An 18,895-nucleotide genomic window follows, 5' to 3' on the forward strand; every position below is an offset into this window, starting at 1 on the left:
TTTATAAAACAGTAGGGATAACTGCAGGAAGGTTTAAATACAGGACTGGCCCTTTAAAAACAAAACATCTGGTCACCCTAACAATGCATGGAAAAACCTTTGTGACTATTCAGTCTCATCCCAGGAGAGGCTAAACAGCTGTGACTGGCTGAGTTACTAGAGCAGGGGCGGGGAACCTTTTTTGGGTTGGGGGCTGCTGACCCACAGAAAAATCAGTCAGGGGGTGGGGCTGTTGGGAGGCAGGGGTTGGAGTGCCAGCATGGGCTACCCAAAGCTGGGGAAGCCCTAAGCCTTGAGAGCCAGATCTAGGCAACCCAGGTGCTGCATCAGCCTTTCCCCCCCCCCCCCCACCCCCCCCCCCGGACAAGAGGGTAAGCTCACAAATGACATTTCAATTAAGGTGGAATGCCTGTACTCTTCAATTACACTAACAAGAGAAATAAATTAAACATGGAATTGCAAAAATCCCCAACACATCCAGATCCTAACAGATCTGTTTGAGTATATACTGAGTTTATGGCTTTATTAGAATCTCAGTTCCACAACCTAACCTTTTTGGTTGTCCTGTTTGAAGCAGGCCCCAGCTTTTTATCCATACTGCTTCAGTACTGACTGGTTATTGCTTCACCTGTGACTCCTTAGAGTCTCCCTAGCTGTGTTCAGAGGCAGTCTAAAAGAAGCATGCTGTTAAGAAATAGCTAACAGAATCAGCCTTGCTCTTCATTGAACTACAGGTAAAAATGCCACACTGATTTTTTTTCATAAGAGCAGTTCATTTTCACTGAGAACAGCAGTATGGTCTCTCAACCATTGTGGTTATGTGGTACCACTCAGTCAATCAATTAGATTATTTAAATAGGAGATAAAGGGACTCATTTTCTTGTTCTCCTGGGAAGGGTTGAAAAGATAGGGTGCTGCAGTAATGAAACAAAAATGAAAAGAAATTAGAGATATTGCAATTTCATGCTGCTTATATACAATCTGTATGGTAATTGTACATATCCCACCACAGCAGAAGGTATGCTCTCCATGGATTTGCTGTGGAGATACAGATGGTGGAAACTTCCTGAGTGCCTCTGGTTTCTCCCCCCACTTCCTTCTCCAAGACCCTGAAGAAGCTCAGCAGGTACTTAAGCTATAGGCTAAGGCATATTTTAATATTTGCTGTTATTCTCTTTTGGTTGGAAACTCTCCATCATGCCTCAATGTATCTGCAGGTGGCTACAAGGTTCTGATGTCTCTTGCTTTCTGGGGAATCTGTTGACCAAGGGGTGGAATGCTGATTTCTTTCTAAGGATTGGGGGAAGGGAAATCTGCTGTTTAGACTTGCCCAAATGTCTATAACCACTTTCCCTCTGAATTTTAATTCATGGCTGTTTGTCTGTGTAGCTTATGTTCATGTGCCTTGACACTGCAGCTCCTGTCTTCCTCCTTCAGGAACTCTTCTTATATCTATAAATTACCACTCCCACCACCAAAAGAGTGCAGAAGGGTAAGAAATGGCAAGAACTTCATTCTCTGTCTCGCTGCTTCCAGGGTGTGTCAGACTCTTATGCAGGAGGACATTAAAAAGGAGATGACTGACTAGAAGTGGTAAAAGTGGGTCTTTGTAGACCATGATGTTAGCATAAATTTACTAATATATAGCTATAGATCCTGCTGCCCCTTTATGCCAGTAGACTGGGTGCTAGGGACCTGTAGCATACTCCTGAATTGCATCCAAAACATTTATTATTCTCTGCTCTCCCTTTCTCTGTTCTTCTTGGTAGGTAAGACATAACAAGTGCTCTGTTTTCTTCAGATATCTTCTACCTACCTTTTGTTGGCCATCTAAACAAAGCTTTAGTGCTGCAATTTTGTCTTATCTTCTGACTCCCTTTTGTGTGTATTTTATTTAATTCTCCTCTTTATATTGGCACCTACAAGCTGACACAGCATCAGTTTTCTTACCTAATTTTATGAACTGTTCAGCCATGCCATTATTCACTGTTTTCTTTTAATTATGTATTCTTGTTAACCTCTTCCTCTATTCAAATTTCCAAATTGCGATTGACATGCAGTACTAATTAAGGCATATAATTTATGATACTGAAGCTTGAAATTAATAAGTGACAATACAATTACATGGTTTGCCTAATTGTCCTTCAATAATGTAAAGATTGACACTGGGTGCAGTATTCAAAGTTAAAAGTGCTCATAACCTGATGAGATAAAACAGCTGAATGAAATCATCAGTGTATCTAAAATAACCAGACACATTGTAAAGGGAAGACTATTTGGGGAAATATTACTTTTGCTGTGACTTTGTTTTATTAACTGTCTTGAATAGCTCAAAGCAAGTCAATTTCAAAATTTAAAATAATGTTATGCTATTTGTATTTTCAAATAACTTCTTTGGAGATGATAGAAATGTAGCCTTGTTAGTCTGGGGTAGCTGAAGCAAAATGCAGGACAATGTAGCACTTTAAAGACTAACAAGATGGTTTATTAGATGATGAGCTTTCGTGGGCCAGTGATCTGAGGAAGTAGGTCTGGCCCACGAAAGCTCCTCATCTAATAAACCATCTTGTTAGTCTTTAAAGTGCTACATTGTCCTGCATTTTGCTTCTTTGGAGGTAAAATTTAAAAAATCTTTTCTCTAACAGGCTGCAGAGTACCAACAGCTATAGCAACACTGTCATTTTGGGCACCAAGAATGTTTCTGCAAGTTCTTTTATACAATACTATATCACTGTAGTTGCCTAAAAACTTGATTTACTAACACAGCAGGAACTATTAACTCAGTTTCAAATATTAGGGGTCCCAATCTCGCAAACACAGAAGGGATATGAGTATTCAAATGTATAATATTAAATGTGTGCAGAACCTAGACCTTGAAGTTCAGTCCCAGTGATTCTGTGGAATTTTGAAGAATGAATTTCTTCATGAGAGGCTTAAAGAGCTTATTTGGTCACTCAGATCAGCAGTAGGCTCCTACAATGAAAATGATGTACCTATCTATTGATTTTTTTTTTTTTTTTTTTTTTGATGTGCAGGATCTGGACATTTTCTTGAAAACTTCTTAACATTAAAAAAAAGCAGACACCCTTGATCTTTGTGTTTACTGAAAGACTCTTGAAAGAAACTGCAATAGCAACATCCATTTTAATTTGCTATATATTTACTCGTTTAAACAATAAACTTGAGTTATTCAGGGGTCTCACGCTCATGGCCTGTGGGCTATGTACAGCCCAACCATTTCTGCAATCTGGCCTATGAGTCTCTGCAGGCTGGGGTGCGGGCATGTTTCTGTCCCCCAAATTGCATCCCTTCATACCACTACACCACTCTCTCCCTCCCATTGCACTCCTTACCCCAATGGATGCAGCCTCCAGGTTTATGGGGTGAGCAACCACTGCTGCCACCCTGCACCGGGCTCCCCCCAGCAGTATTCAAGACCATATGCCTTGGGGGAAGAAGGTGGAATAGTGTTACAGTGGGGGAGGTTTAGGTTGGATATTAGGAAAAACTATTTCACTAGGAGGATGGTGAAGCACTGGAGTGGGTTACCTAGGGAGGTGATGGAATCTCCATCCCTAGAGGTTTTTAAGTCCCAGCTTGACAAAGTCCTGGCTGGGATGATTTAGTTAGGATTGGTCCTGCTTTGGGCAGGGGGCTGGACTCTACCTCCTGAGGTGGGAAGAGGTAAGGCTTAGGGAACAGCAACTCCCCAGGTCACAGAGACTCCAAGGTCAGATTGAAAAAAATGCTCAGGGCACAGATCATCTGTGCGCTGTGAATTTGAGACCCAGTATCTACTTCAGCTACTTTTTTTTAGTGAAATTTTGTGGTTAAAAACAAAGTATCTGTAAATTGGGGAAACTCCACGTTGTTAAACCTAAAGAGGAAAACATATCAAACAAAGACTACAAACTGAATATTCTAAAATAAGGCAAAATGTTAAGGAATATGCACAGTGCGTTCCTTGGGACTACTCCAGGACTGTCTTTGGGATTTATGGGACCTGATGGAGTACTATTAAACTGGTGCCTCTATGCCCAAGGCAGCCTGGGGTGGAGAGAATAATAATATTTTAGATATGTGATTCTATAATCTTCAGCAACACACTAATTACATACTTTAAACTAAGGTCCTGTAGACTAACACAATAAATTTAGAAACTCATAGTATATGCATGGGGTTGGCAAACGCCTGTTAAATGGCTTAATTACCACTTGACTGGATCTTTCACAGGTTCAGTGAACTGCACATAGGTCTTGGAGACTTTTTTACTTTTAAGTGAACTACGTGTTCTCTGGAGGAAGCAGAGCCACAGAACAGGGATAGGAAGAGGTGTATGGACATTGGTGCCACAAATTGTCAGGTGTCCTACACAGCTGCACATTTTGTATATGGATAAAGAAGAATCTCAATTACTCACATGGTTAAAGTTAAGCACATATTTAAATACCTTGCTGAGCCAGGAACTCTTTAGCCTGAAGGCTTTTAGATGTGGCCTTTTATCTCTGCCTCCATTTCCATTATAATCTAAGGGTATGTCTATACTACAGCGCTATTTCAAATTAACTTAATTTGAAATAGTTAATTCGAATTAAGCTAATTCACACTGAGTGGACCCTGAACCAAAGTTAAGGCTGGCCGGAACCAGTGCCAGGTTAGGACTTAGTGTGTGGGGCTGCTGCCTGAGGCTAACTGAGCTCCGTGCTTAAAGGGACCCTACCCCCACCTGGACAGACAGTTCTCAGGGTTCCCTGCTTGCTTGTCTACCTTGATGAGGGACAGGAAATCAGTCCTGTCTTAGAGTGCCCATACTCGGGAAACCACAGCACTTGGCCACATGGAGCCAGAGCTGCCCCTGGGCATGTCGTAGCGTCTCGTGGGGTCGTTGCCATAAGCCCAGCTGCACTTGATGCAGGCTGCCAGCCGGGGGGTCCATCGGGGGGCTTCAGGATCTAGGAGGCCCTGAGGGAGTGTATCCACCCCGAAGAGCCCTCAGAGTCTCCGCAGTCCTCCCCACTGGGGGCTCGTGCCCCATTTCTCCCTCACATCCTTCCACTTATGTCTCCCTACCCCTCCTTCCTGATGTCAAATAAAAGACACACATGTTCAAAAATAGAAACTGGGTTTATTGAATAAAACTGAGGGGGGAGGGAATGAACCTCTGGGGAGACTGGGAAAAGGAGGTGGGAGAGGGGAGGGGGAAACCTGGGAGGAGGGAGCTGGAAGGGGGAAGCAAGGGGAAGAAAGGGAAGGGGAAGCTCAGGGCTCAGGGTTGGGGATCTTTCCGGACCAACTTGACTTTCATGCTAACCTGCTCCTGGGTTCATATGTGGCCTTTGGTGGCCAGTCTGACAGCTATCCTGCCATAGACGGCTGCATTCCTCCATCTAGTGTGGAGATCATGGACGTTGGGGACATCCTCCCCAAACCTGAATAAGGTCTATGATCTCCACCCTGGACCATGAGGGTGCCTGCCTTCTCCAGCCCCTGTCAGGCTTCTGGGAGCTGGCAGACTGCTCCTGGGGAGCGGTGGAGGGCTGGCTGCCAGTGGCTTGCTGGCTCATGTTTTGGGGCCACTGCTGGCTCTGGGCTGGCAGGCTTGGAACTGGCACAGGCACTGTTGCCAGGGTGTACCCCTTTAATGTCTCCGAGGCTGGGGGAGAGGAGAGTAAGTTTTCCTGGTTGTGCTCAGAGTGGCCACCAAGACTCCCTGGGAAGGGCTGGAGGCCCCCTATTTCGAATTAAGTGTCTACACAGCACTTAATTTGAAATAGCTATTTCGAATTTGGCGTTACTCCTTGTAAAATGAGGTTTACCAAATTCAAATTAAGGGCTCCGCTATTTTGAATTGTTTGCTGAGTCAGGTAGAAATGTGAGAGGCTGGTTTGCAAATGTAAGAACAGAGTTAAAAGTACCTGCCTCAAGCTTTCAAAACTCATATGTTACAGCCCTAAAATTATGAGGGTGGTTTTGAGGTGAAAAAATTGTCGTTTATTTGCCTTCTAGTATTGGAACTTTAGAGTTCTCATTTCCAAGTTTTTCTGTGTAACCCTGAGGGATAGAAACTTACTTTTATTTATTAAATGAAAGCTGAGATTTTCAGCAAGACCCCAGGAACTGGCATAATTATTACCACAGCTCCACAATAAATAGAGATGGTATATTAAAATTAATTTTCATAAGTTTAGAAATACTTGATATTTTCTTAATATTCATCCCTAATTGTGAATGGTGCTAATGTCTGCTCAGTGAAAAGTCCAGCTTAACACCATAGTGTGAAAACTCACAAAGTATAAGTTAGCCTGCAAAAACATTGGTGAGACAAGAGACTACAAGTGGTTGTAAGGGAAGATCTGGCTGTTAAACTAAACAAACCATGTTTCATTAATGGAACATACATTATAAATCCTTATTGACCTTACTGACTTCTCCCAGTGTTTTGGCACGTGTGGGCTTTATGCAGGTAGCATGCAATATCTGGATGTATCTGTGCTTGAGAAGTTTTTGTTGTTGATTTTATGTGCAACTGGAAACTCAGAACAAAACTGCATACCTTGAGTTTTTTCCCTGTCCCTTGTTCTGTACAATATTGTCTTCTATTCTTGCAAATGAAAATGTTTAAAAATGGAGCAAGGTGATCACTCGACATTGGAACAAAAAAATTTCAAAACATTTTGCAGAACCAAGAGACTACTACTTGTGGTTTTGAAAAAATAGTTTCTCAGTTTAAAAAAAAACACAGAAAACATTAGGGGAAAAAAAGCTTTTGCCAAAAATGTTTTGAGGGTAGAGGTGTTGGGGTACAGCCAGATTTGGACTGAGGGAGAGAAATTGAATAACTTTAACTCATACAACCTGCAACCCGTCCTCATATGTAGTCATTGTATTAGTTTCTTAAAACAGCCATTGAGTCTAGTTTAATACCATTGAATGAAGACACACAAAGTATAAGTTAGCTGTAAAATCAGACCTGTTTTTTGAGGGCTAACAACATGGAGTGAATGCACTGAATAGTTGAGGTAGCTGTGAATAACACTGCACATCTCAATAAATAATTCTTGATTTTATTGTCATTTCACTGCAGTGGATGCGGAAGCGAGACTTAGTTAAAACAAATGCAGATCGATTCATCTTGAGAAATTGTCAAGCAACGTTCTACAGCATTGGGTGCCTGCACGCTATGATCAATAATGTGTAGAATGTTCTCTTGCATTTTCATTTGCAAATGTGACTCCAGTTGGCATGAATGCAGTTGTTGTGAAAATGGCATATTCTAACCGTGGGAGGCCTACTTACAAATTTTTTGCTTTTGTTTTTTGTTGTCTTGTTAAATATCTACCTGCAAGGTGCAAATGGTCGTGTGTAAAGCCCTTCTTTTGAAAAAGCACAAATCAATAAAGCCCAGAAGAAGGTAACGTCTGTAAGCAGCCTTGTACTGAGGCTGTAATCCTGATGAATAATGTTGCTGTCATAACAGCAGGGATAATTTAATGCTGACACTTAGCAGCATGATAAATAGCTTGTCAGACATAGGCAGTGACAGAGTCAAGTGAAACTGCCCATGACAAGTTCTGAAATATTAATCTTCTACCAGACTGTGACTGTGCTGAAGGGGTAACAATGTGTAGAAGGCTGAGAAGGGAGACACTTGGTAATATAAACAAATGTACTTTTAGAATGAAATGCTTTTATTGCTTAGAGATCATTCCCTTTACAAGTGATGCTATTTATTTATTTTGCATATTGCTGGCAGCATTTATGCTACTGCAACTGTGGGTACAATCCTCCTGTGAACTACCCGCGCTTCCTCCCTTGTAATGGCAAGGCTGGGTTGTTGGTTTTTTTTTTTTAATTGAAATGTCACATTTTTCCCCCTTCACTCAATTTTTTCCCCCCTGAGTGTACGTGAGATCTATGCTGTGGAGGTCATGGAAGCAACGCAGCAGGGTTCTCCACCTACAGATAAATTTAGGAGCTAGCTTCTCCGGCAGGAGGAGGCTTGAAATGCTGGAGAAGATGGGATGGAATTCGAAGGATACACCAGCTGCCTGACACAGATATTTGGTTAGATGTAACCTGCTTAATTAAATTACTGTACTCTAAACTATCATACTGGGTCCCCATTGAGATCAGTAGAGAACTTCATGCATGCAAGAGCTGTCCTCTAGCAGGTTTCCAGTGTGAGATCAGGGCCAAATCAATAAAGACCTGATGGGTCATGATGAACGTGCCTTAATGAAGATAATGGCAGCAGACTTCAGGTAATAAGCAGCTCTGGTACTGCAAGTCTGTGACACAGTGCTTACAGTTCTGGCATTTTGTGGATATTGTCAATCAGCTGGAAATCTTTCTAAAATTTTCCAGGCTGGATAATACATATGCCTAATACAGGTGGTGACTACAATGATGTAAGGCTAAATTTACTGTAGAGGATAAACTTAAAAACAACAAATGGCAGCACTTTATAGACTATCAAAACATGCAGATGGTATCATGAGCTTTTGTGGGTACAGCCCACTTCTTCAGATGACTGGAGTTTTGAGTTTAGGATGTGCAGACCCAAAATAGTAGAGGTGCATTTAGTGATGTACAAAAGAAGTTGGACTTCACTTGTAAACTCTTCAGACCAGAGACTGCTGCCTCTTCTATTTGTACAGTTCCTAGCACAATGAATCCCTGACCTCTCTCTGGGACCTTTAGGCACTATTATAATACTAATAATTGTAAATTGGATGGCAGCTGGAATATAAAGAGGGAGCAAAGAGTATGCCATTACACTGCAGTGCAGGTAACTAGAGATGTTAAATGGCTAACTGGTAAGCATACCAATAAACCTCATGCTGGTGAACTCTGCCGGTGGCCAGCCATGCCAGGCAGCAGGCCTTGAGTTAAAATGGTTAACTGTTTTTAACATCCCTACAGGTAACCTGATTGTAACATGGATGATTCCACACAGAGTTCACATATACAGCTACCTTCCCAGTGCCTCATTGCGTGGGCAATATATTTTGTGCCTGACTGTGAAAAAGTCACAGATATGAAGCTGCAGCGTAGCTGCTATTCACTATAGCTGGGAATGGATTCTCACTTATCTTGTCTCACAGGCCTTGTTGTGAGAGAAGATCACTATGTGAAGTACCCCCATTACACTGAAATTCTGTTTGTCTATCATTTCAGCCCTTATCTGTTAGCCATCCTATAGGGCATTGCAGTGTGCATAACTATGAAGTGAAAGGACATTTACCATGGCTAGTGAAAGTGTCCATGCATATTCAATTGCCAAATTCTTATGACTGCTTAAGTCAGCTGCTACCTGCAGCCACTTTTCCAAAATGGAGAAGTCCAAGGAAATGTTCAAGACAAGTCTCTAAACAAGATCTGTGATGAGGACGCTACTTCAGTAAATCTAGCATAGCTAAAAAGATATCAGTAGATTTCTTTGAGGCTCTGCAGGTGATAGGTATGACAGAATGATAGTGCTGGTGTGGGGAGGGGAACAAAGATCAATAAGGCTTGTATAGGGCAGTGAAAGACTACAAGAAGTGGGCTAGAAAAGAACAAATACATGTCCATGAAGATTTAGACTAAATTCTTGGTACAATAAAAACCACCAACCAGTTGTGTGAGATGAGGATCAGAAAAACCTAATTCAGAAAATAATTTTTAAGCACAGTCTTAAGCCCCATATGTAAGTGCATCCCTGAACGTGGGGTTGTAGTGAGCTACAAAGCCTTGCAAATCCACTATCTGCTTTATATCTGCAAGGACCCGCGTCCGTAGATGTGAATGGAGATATCTGTGGCTCATTTTTGCAGGTGCAAATGTGGCTACAAATTTTATATCTAAAACCCTGCAAATTTGTGGGTATCCACATCCACGGAATCATTTTATGGATGTAGATGTGGATTCAAATTTTGTATCGGAGCAGGGCTTTAGTGAGCTATATATCAGAACTCAGTAATGTTTAACACATTTACATCTAGGAGGTGAGACCAAATTATCCTACTTCTTCTGCTCTTTTGGGGCAGGAGGTTATACAATGGGGCTAAAGGAAATTCTGAACAAAAGGGCACAATAATGGCTATTGGAGACTTAAATTAGGTATTCATAGATGAATAGTTTCTGTGCAAAATTAGATTATTTTTAAACAAGTGTTGCTTTTAGGAAGCCTGTTTTGTTTGCTTTAGAAAAGCATTTCAGATCATTTTTGACAGTCTTCTTTAATTAGGCTGCTGGGGCTCTAAATGTAAAGAGCTGTCTATAGCTTTTGCAAATCGATGCATCCCTTGGTGATAGCTGGAGCTGTTGATTTAACTTGTCAGCTAGAAACTGGCTTTATTTTGTTTTCTGAGTGTTTTTTTTTTTAATTTTGGGGACTTTTATATGCTTTTATACTAAGACCTTTTATTACAGATTTTTAAGAACTACTTAGATTGGCTTCATAGAAAAAAATCAATATTATAGGACTTTAAAACAAACAAAACTGTGCCATACAAATCTGTAGCTTAAATACTTTCTGGTGACAAACTGTGAAAATGAAAATCAAATAGCTAATATGTATTTTCAGTTTCCCTTGGGAAAAGTACAATATGTACTTTTAAATACAGTACAGACAATGTAAGCATATTTTATTAGACTGTACTTGAGTAGCTACAAAACTAGATACCAGAGCTCAAAATTATAAGGAACCTTCAACTACGTTTCTGACTTGTATACAATTCTGTGTACAAGATCTTCAGATGCGTTCATGACTCTGATCCTGCAACTTGTTCTACATGGGTGGATTCCTGTGCAATTAAACCACTTGTTTTTGCTTAATTACTTATAAATGAGTGTTTTTGACAAGATTATCCTTGATGTACATTTTATTCAGTACTGTACATTTTTACGCTAGGATTTAGAACCCTATTTTTATAAAATGAGATCTGATTAATGCCCAGGACCATTCTTTTGAAACATTTAGGACTCTTAGAACACAGCTAAAGACAGAGTTTGGGAAAGTCTCATATACATATAGGTGTACAAGCTCAATAGTGGGTTTTTATCAGCAGCAGTCCTGTAGGTGAGGTCAAGTTCTAAACTCTTGAAGTTGTATCTGTGTGACCTCTTACAGCATAAAATGCAAACAAGTGAGTCTGTCTAAATAAGAAAACAAATTATCTAACATAGTTTGTGTATATAATGGACATTATGGAATGAGAAGATCTGAGTGAGTGTTTCAAATTTTGAAATATTAGCTGGCACTAAATTTTGCTTCCACTGCATCTGTCTTAATTTACTGTGAACATACCCACACAGCATTTCAGAAATGTGGGCTGCATCCTGTGGACAAAGTGGGTGCACAGAAGATACACAAATATTTTAATGCATGCACTATGGTGTCTATTACCACTAAATTGACTCAATCAACCATAATAGTCATGGCAGTAAATTTAATCACTTGCTTAGCAATGTTTTCCCCCTTTTTTTCCAATGATGTGATTAAATTTTGTTGTGTGTAGTGGGGCATGCAGGATGTGCACCACCAGTAGAAACACATGCTGTGGGTGCTCTGCCAATCAGCTAGGCAACACCTGAATCTTTCCTGCGTGGCTACCCAAGTACTCATCTTACAGGGAACACTGATATATGATTAGGAGCCCCAAATTAGAATAAACTAGTTAATCAGCATAAAGAAAAGAGAAGGGGCTGCTAAAACTATATCCAAAATCCCTTACAAAAACCCACAACTTTGAAAATGCTGTTCTAGTAAACAGTTATTGACACAAATGTTCTTAGAAATGGTGTGTGTGTTGCAAATATTGGATAGTATTCCTTCATGCTTCAAATCATAAGTCAATCTCTTTCTATTAGTGGTAAGAGTAAATTGCACCTAGAGAAGTTATTCAAGAATTTTCTGTTGCAGGGTTCTTCCATCGTGCTCTGAAGTACCTGGTTCTGACCACTGTTGGAGATATGATGGGCCACAGAGTCTGATCAGTATTTTTATGTTTGTAATAATATTTAAAAGTGAATATTGCTCATTCTTCTGTAGTACCAAACCAATTCCACATGACCTTTGTCAAATCAAAATTACCCTGTACTTACACATTGAATTTTGAAGATAAGAGAGTCTTGTTTAAATGCTCCCAAGCAATCAATAAACCTAAAATAACCTTAAGTTTTCTATGAAATCTTTCACACAGTGACTGTATATAAAAAAATACTGGACTTATTTGTTAACTCTACAAACAGAGAACTTTCGCTTAATTGCTCAGCTCCACAATAGAGATATCTGGTTGGCAAAAGTGGGTAGCTGTATGGTTATTAGACGTGTGAGAGTACAGGCAGTCCCCGGGTTATGTACAAGATAGGGACTATAGGTTTGTTCTTAAGTTGAATTTGTACGTAACTCAGAACTGGCTCCAGATTCAGTCGCTGCTGCTGAAACTGACCAGGGGCTGACTACAGGAAGCCTGAGGCAGAGTTGCTCTGCCCCCAGCTTCCTGGAATCAGCCACTGATCAGTTTCAACAGCGGCTGAATCTGGAGCCTGGGACAGAACAGCTGGGGCGCTGCTGGGTAGGTCCCCCCAGGACCAACCCGGCAGCACCCCAGCTGCTCTACCCCAGGTGTCCACAACAAAAGCCTGGTCTGCTGGGGTTGGGGGGCGCACTAGCAGCGCTCCCGCCTCCCCAGCAGACCAGGGAGACCCGGAGCAAAGCTGCAGAGGTGGCGGGGTCCCGCGCCTCCAAGGCTTTGCTCCAGGTGTCCCTGGTCTGCTCGGGGTGTCCCTGGTCCTCTGTGGCTTTGCTCCAGGTGTCCCTGGTCTGCTCGGGGTGTCCCTGGTCTGCTGGGGACTCCCCCAGCAGACCAGGGACACCCGGAGCAGCTTTTCTCACCCCGGAGGATGCGGTGGCGGGACCACTGCGTGTATGGGTGGTCCTGCCGTCCGCAAGTTCCGGGGCGAGAAAAGCCCCGTTCGTAAGTGCGGATCCGACATAAGTCAGATCCACGTAACTCGGGGACTGCCTGTACACCGAACAATTTCCATTAATAGTCACTCAAAATCAAAGTTAGTTCTGACTGCTTTTGTGACTCGTACTAAATTTCTACAAATGCTTTTGTGAACAAATTAGGGGCCAAAATGTTATCTGAATTAGTGGGTGTTCTGCAGATTCTCTCCAAAATGTGCTTAAGATGACTTTTCAGCTTAAAAATGCAAGTGTTTGCAATCAAAATGAAAGACTTAAATTGCCACTGATGCAGGCAATCCAGTATCATGTGATGTGTCAAACCTGACTAATGAAATCTTTAATTCATAAATTCATACTCATAAATAAGTGCTCCTGGAAAATCTGTAGACGAAGATTTTTTTTTTTCATGAAGTAGTAGGCTAATAACTTGGAATAGCCAATAAATTAGAGAAAATTGTAATCTGTTAACACACAACTTACTGAGAAAAAGACTAAATTTCCTAAACATATGTGCTATGAAGTTTTTCTTCAGATGTGGTTGTTCTGAACCTTTATTACAACTCAGTGCTCATTATCCAATCTGCTTCCTTTAAACATTACATTTGTCTAAAACAAAACCTTTTTTGGTTTTAGTTTTTTCTGAATTTGAAATATTGTACTGCAGTCTTTAGTTGAGAGCCTATTGCCTTTTAGTTTGTGGATGCTATTAGAAAACAGCATTAGTCCTTGAAAAATAATCACAGATGAAATTATTTAAAAAGTAACTTACTTAAACAAAGCGAGTATCGGTTCCTATGCCATAATTCAGAGAGAACTTTAAAATACCTAGTCAAGGTTTTTTTGTTGATGATGATTGTAATTTTGATAGTGCTTTACTGACTTATGAGGACCTGCTTTTATTATAACCCCAACTAGAAACACACACACAGAAAGCTCTCCTTCCCAAGCCTTAGCACCTGCAGATTAAGCATCTCATATAAACTTAGACCATTCTTTTCTGTTTTTTTTTTAAGGTCTCATTACAAGGTTTCATGGGATATAAGTAAGTTGGTATTATGCAAAGTTATAAAACATTTCTAATTTTTTTTGGTGTTTCTTGATTACCAAACAGTTTGTTTGACAAGTTTTAAATGGGTTTATTACACTATAATTTTGGTCCTGCCAGGAAGGCAGGGGTCTGACTCAACCTCTCAAGGTCCCTTCCAGTTCTAGTGTTCTATGAAAATTTGGTAATAGATACTCACTTAATTTAACTGATTTCTCTTCTGTTCAGCTCCTGAGATAGTGGGATGAGATTATGTCCCAATAGCATCATCTTGGCTTGGACAGTATGTGCTTTTCAACAGATTTTTAATTCCTTCATTTAGGGGTGGATGATCTTTTTTTAATCACAATAGTTTATTCAGTGGCCGAGCGTGCATCCCCGATGGAGACAGAGGAGAGCGGACGAGACAGAGAGGAGGTGGAGGAGAGCAGAGAGTGAGTGAGAGGCAGGAGGGGGAGAAAAGAGGGAGAGGCAGTAGGAGAGCGAGAGAGACAGACGGAGCGAGAGACCGGAGGCTCAGGAGAGAAGAGCGAGATAGAAAGGGAATAGGATGTGGAGGAGAGACCCGGAAATCCTGTCTTATGACTGACTATTGGCTAGTTGTACATTACAGCTATTTTTTTAAAAGTTTTAAACTCCCCCTCCCCTCTGCACAGAAACTTTCCTGCTGCAGCGCGGCACGGGGGCTGCAGCCCTGCCAGGCTCCTGGACAATGAGAGGCCCGGTGCTCCTTCAGGCTGCACCTGGGAGCCCCCGCGGCAGGGGCGAGCTCAGTGGGGGAGGAGGACCCTGTGGCAGGCACGAGCTCAGCTGGGCAGGTGGATCCTGTGGCAGGCGCGAGCCCCTTCCTTCCTATGCATACCATAAAATCTCGAGTATAATAGGGGTACACATTATAGATAAGAGTTTATTCAAGAATTCTGATGTTTAAAAGGCAGGTGCACATTATACATAGGTGTGCATTATACTCAAGATTTTACACTACTTGAGAATATTTGTGATCAAGTGCAAATTTAAAATAGTGGTAAGGGTGTTCCGTTCCATGTTGAGGTCCATATACCATTGAAGTCAGAAGCTGAAAAACTGGACCAGGGAGGAGGGGAGGAGGAGGGTGTGAGAGAGAGAGATGACTAGTGAGATGTTTTCCAAGTGTAGACTAGGACAGTTGCAAAAATGAATATCTGTTTTTTCTTTGGTGTGGTGTGGTTTTTTTGTTTTTTGTGTGTGTGTGTGTGTGTGTGTGTGTGTGCCCATGTTGTTATCACTGACTTCCAGTGTTGGAAAAGCTAGTGCAAATATGTTGCAGAAAATAATATTGCAAATTGGTGTCCATTATTGATAAATAATATGCCACTTAGGTTAATAAAAACTGTTACAAGATGCTACTGAATGATTAAGGGTTATTTGGAGATTCTAGTCAATGAGTTATTAATATAGAATAGTAGCAGCCATATTTTATAATTAAACACTGAAACTCCATTTTCACAAGTATTGATGTCAGAATTTGAATGATCACTTGGACCATCTCTGACTGAAAATGAAGCCTACTGCTTGCCATATATCAAAACTTCCCATTCATTAACTAATTGAAGAAAAAATAACATCACTTCTGCTCATGATACAGTATTTTGCAATGAGTTGTGAGCCAGCAGTGTGTCCACTTCAGCATTACTTTATGGTTATTGTAATGACAGGGGTAGATTTGCTTAGTGGATCTCATTTATCTTTGTGTATCGCTGTATGTTATGGAGGATGGATGTGTAATGCTCTGAAATGATGCAGCCATCACCTTCTTGAGTTCTTCCTTGTAAACAGCTTTCATTAAATGAAATGTCATTAAGAATATTTCTGCTAGAGTTCTCCTTTCTTGTGATGGTTTATTTTTTCTTGTCATTGCATCTGAAAAACATGTGCAATGACACTTTGTATCAGGAAATAAGCTTAGTTTGAAAAAACTCAGAAAAGCTATTTAACGTAGGTCCGCCCCTGTGATCCTATCAGCATTGCCTCTGCTCAGCATTAATATGCTAATTGGACACTGCTGCACTGTGATGTGTTGTATACCCTGAAGTGAATGGGAGCTGAGGGCCCCATAATATCTGAGGTACTTTCCCTTTGGTTCTAACTACACAACAGGGGGAATTCAACTGAAGTCAATGCAGTTATGTTGGGCCCTGATAAAATGTCTACCCACAATGTATATCTACAGCAGTTCTACAGTACAATTATAATTAAGAATGCTTCAGTATAACCAGTCCCTTAGGCTACGTCTGCAGAGCAACATTGTTTAAAAATAACTAGCCTTATTTCGAAATAACATAGTCCGCATCTACACAAAGGCAGTTATTTTGACATAATGTTGAAATACTGTCAAACTGGAGGATGACTTACTCTGACTCCTGTAACCCTCATTTTATGAGGAGTAAGGGAAGTTGGGGGAAGAGTGCTCTATTTCGAAATAAGTACTGTGTAGACAGCACCAAAACTCGAAATAAGCTATTTTGAAATAAATCATGCAAATTGAACTCCCTCAATTGCGTAGCTTATTTCAAGTTAAACCCTGCTGTGTAGATGGACCCCCTAGAGAATAAGCATGTAAACACAACTGTCTGTATACAAGTACAATGGTAGTATTTTAGTGTGGGATCAATGGCAAATACTTTAACAACTATAAATACAATGTGACTAATGTTGACACTATTGCAACTTCTTTCTGGACTTACAAAGCAAGTAACTGCTGCCCCCCCCCCCTCCCTTTGTCTAAATAAAATTGCGGACAGAGTGCACATCTCAGTGCATTCTCAAAGAATGCTGGGAAAAGACATAGATGGTCTTTATAAGATAATAAATTTTCAGTTGGTTCACGTTGAAATGATTTGACAAGGACAGCATGTTTGTCCCTGGTTGGAAAGATTGGAGCTTGCGTATAGAAACCTAAATTGATTTGATTCCCAACTCCCTTATCTGAAAATGTTTAGAAATAGGAAAAGTTTTTTTTTATGATTTATTACTTGAAAGCCATAAAGTCTCTTGCTGACAAAATGCATTTGCAGTGCATACCTGTTAACCCCATGTTCTGCCAACTTTGTTGTAAATATAATTGTCATGTAGAAATCTTATAACTAGGAGAAGGATCTTTTTATCCATGATCCAAACTAGTGCCTACTGTTAATTGATACACATCTTTGAGGGCCAGAAGAATACAAGTAAAAGAAGGGTTGATTTTTTGTAGATTTGGCTATTGTACCATGGGCATTGGTGCTTTTTTTGCTTCCGTGTTTACATTTGTTCTAGTATGTTAAATTTTGCATACCAGCAATATTTATTTATAGGCCCCAATATGCCAATGAGCTCTAGGCAGGTGACCTCCAGCTCTGTGTGTACACAGGAGTTTGCTTGTGTGAGCCACAGTGCAGAAATGTGATCTTTTGGCATCAGACCTTCAGGTTGTTGCACAGTGTGGACAGGATCTTGCAAAGCACATATAAACCTGGTTGTCTTTTAACACACATGTGTTGAATGGCCCTGAAGCCAACAAGGTTATTTGCACACTTAAAGTTAGGCTTGTGCATGAGGGATTCTCTGGATCAAGGCCAGAGACCTCAGTGCTTTGGAGGTTCCTTTAGAATGAGCCCAGCTGCTCTTTTACAATATCTGTAATTTTTTTTTTTAATTGCTGGGTACTATACTATGCAGGGAAATTTCCTTTTCACAAACCTTGACTCAATGGACTCCTGTTGGTTTGCTGAGCAGTTTGGACTGTCCATGGGAAGGTATTTCAGCCGATAGGTTATTTTGCAAACTCTTTATTTCAGTAGTTAGGGTATGGGTATGCCTGTTATGCTATTTTGGCTGGGAAGGGCTCATAGATTGTTTCCTTAGAATCCCAGATGTCACGGACAAACTGGTGTTTGTAACAAGAACTGGGGGTTGGGGACTGCTCAGATTTAGAGCTGACATGGGAGTAACAGGCCTCTCCATGGATCCCCTGGATCTCTTAGGATTAGATGGGAACTTCTGGAGGGTGGGGGGGGGGGGAACAGACTTACTAGGATCCTGGGCAAGGTATGGGAAGGGGGAGTTGGGCAGAAGGGACAGGGTTGGGTTAGCCTCCTCCGGGAAGCTCTCAGTGCCTCGTGGGGCTCTGGTGGAAATTTGAAGGGTCCTGGGGTCTCGCCAGTGGTTGCCATAGCAGTGACAGTGGCTGGGAGACCCAGATTGCTCCCAGGGGAATTTCTCCTTTTGCTCCTCCCCATTAGCATTGGTGGGCCTGGCAGGTTCCATGGTCTTTACACAGGGGTTACAAATATTATTGTCTCCACCCTTGACAGAAGGCTGTGGGAGAATCCTTCTAAAGATCTCCTTGGGCAGGGGAGGGGGGGGGGTGCGGAGTCAACTCCAGTGACTTTTCAAGCAAAGGGCGTAGTCAAACTGGCTAAGTTTTGTAAAGGTTTTGTCCAAATGAAATCAGGGCCTGGTTCTGCAAGTGCTGTCTTGTGCAAAACTCTCATTACATGAATGGGGATTTTTGTCTGGGTTACTACTTGAAGGATGTGTTCTGTTTTGCTAGAGTGATACTCGTAATACCTCTTGTGGCAGGTGGGCAGTCATTTTAGGGTCAAAACTCTCTCGGGGTCAGAGAGCTCCTTCCCACAGAAACACAACCATAGTGATTTTTATCCTGAGACTCTCTTCTATGTGGGCATCTTTCTATTGATTTTATCCTAAATGATTTTGTTGTGGGGGGTGAGGGTAGGGGGGTAGGTTGGATAAATGGGAAGTTTTCCCCTCAGTGGAATGGGCCAATGTTCCATTGCCAAGCCCTAGCACTTCTCCTTGCACAGGCTTGGTACAGAATCTTCTTGGCGTCACGCAGAAGGGGGGATGGTGCTACA

At 41.4% G+C, this 18,895-nt stretch overlaps 1 long non-coding RNA gene across 1 annotated transcript in view; it reads left to right on the forward strand.

Moving 5' to 3' along the window:
• The first annotated feature begins 468 nt into the window (after positions 1 to 468).
• LOC149525310 (uncharacterized) overlaps positions 469 to 18,895 on the forward strand; it is a 273,619-nt gene continuing 255,192 nt past the window's right edge. The window contains exons 1-2 of the long non-coding RNA XR_016348613.1: positions 469 to 734; positions 1,013 to 1,126. This is a non-coding gene — a long non-coding RNA (uncharacterized LOC149525310). The remainder of the gene's footprint in view (positions 735 to 1,012; positions 1,127 to 18,895) is intronic.

The sequence above is a fragment of the Pelodiscus sinensis genome, chromosome 2 (assembly GCF_052426305.1).
Source record: "Pelodiscus sinensis isolate ZL-2025 chromosome 2, ASM5242630v1, whole genome shotgun sequence".
Classification (NCBI taxonomy): domain Eukaryota; kingdom Metazoa; phylum Chordata; order Testudines; family Trionychidae; genus Pelodiscus; species Pelodiscus sinensis.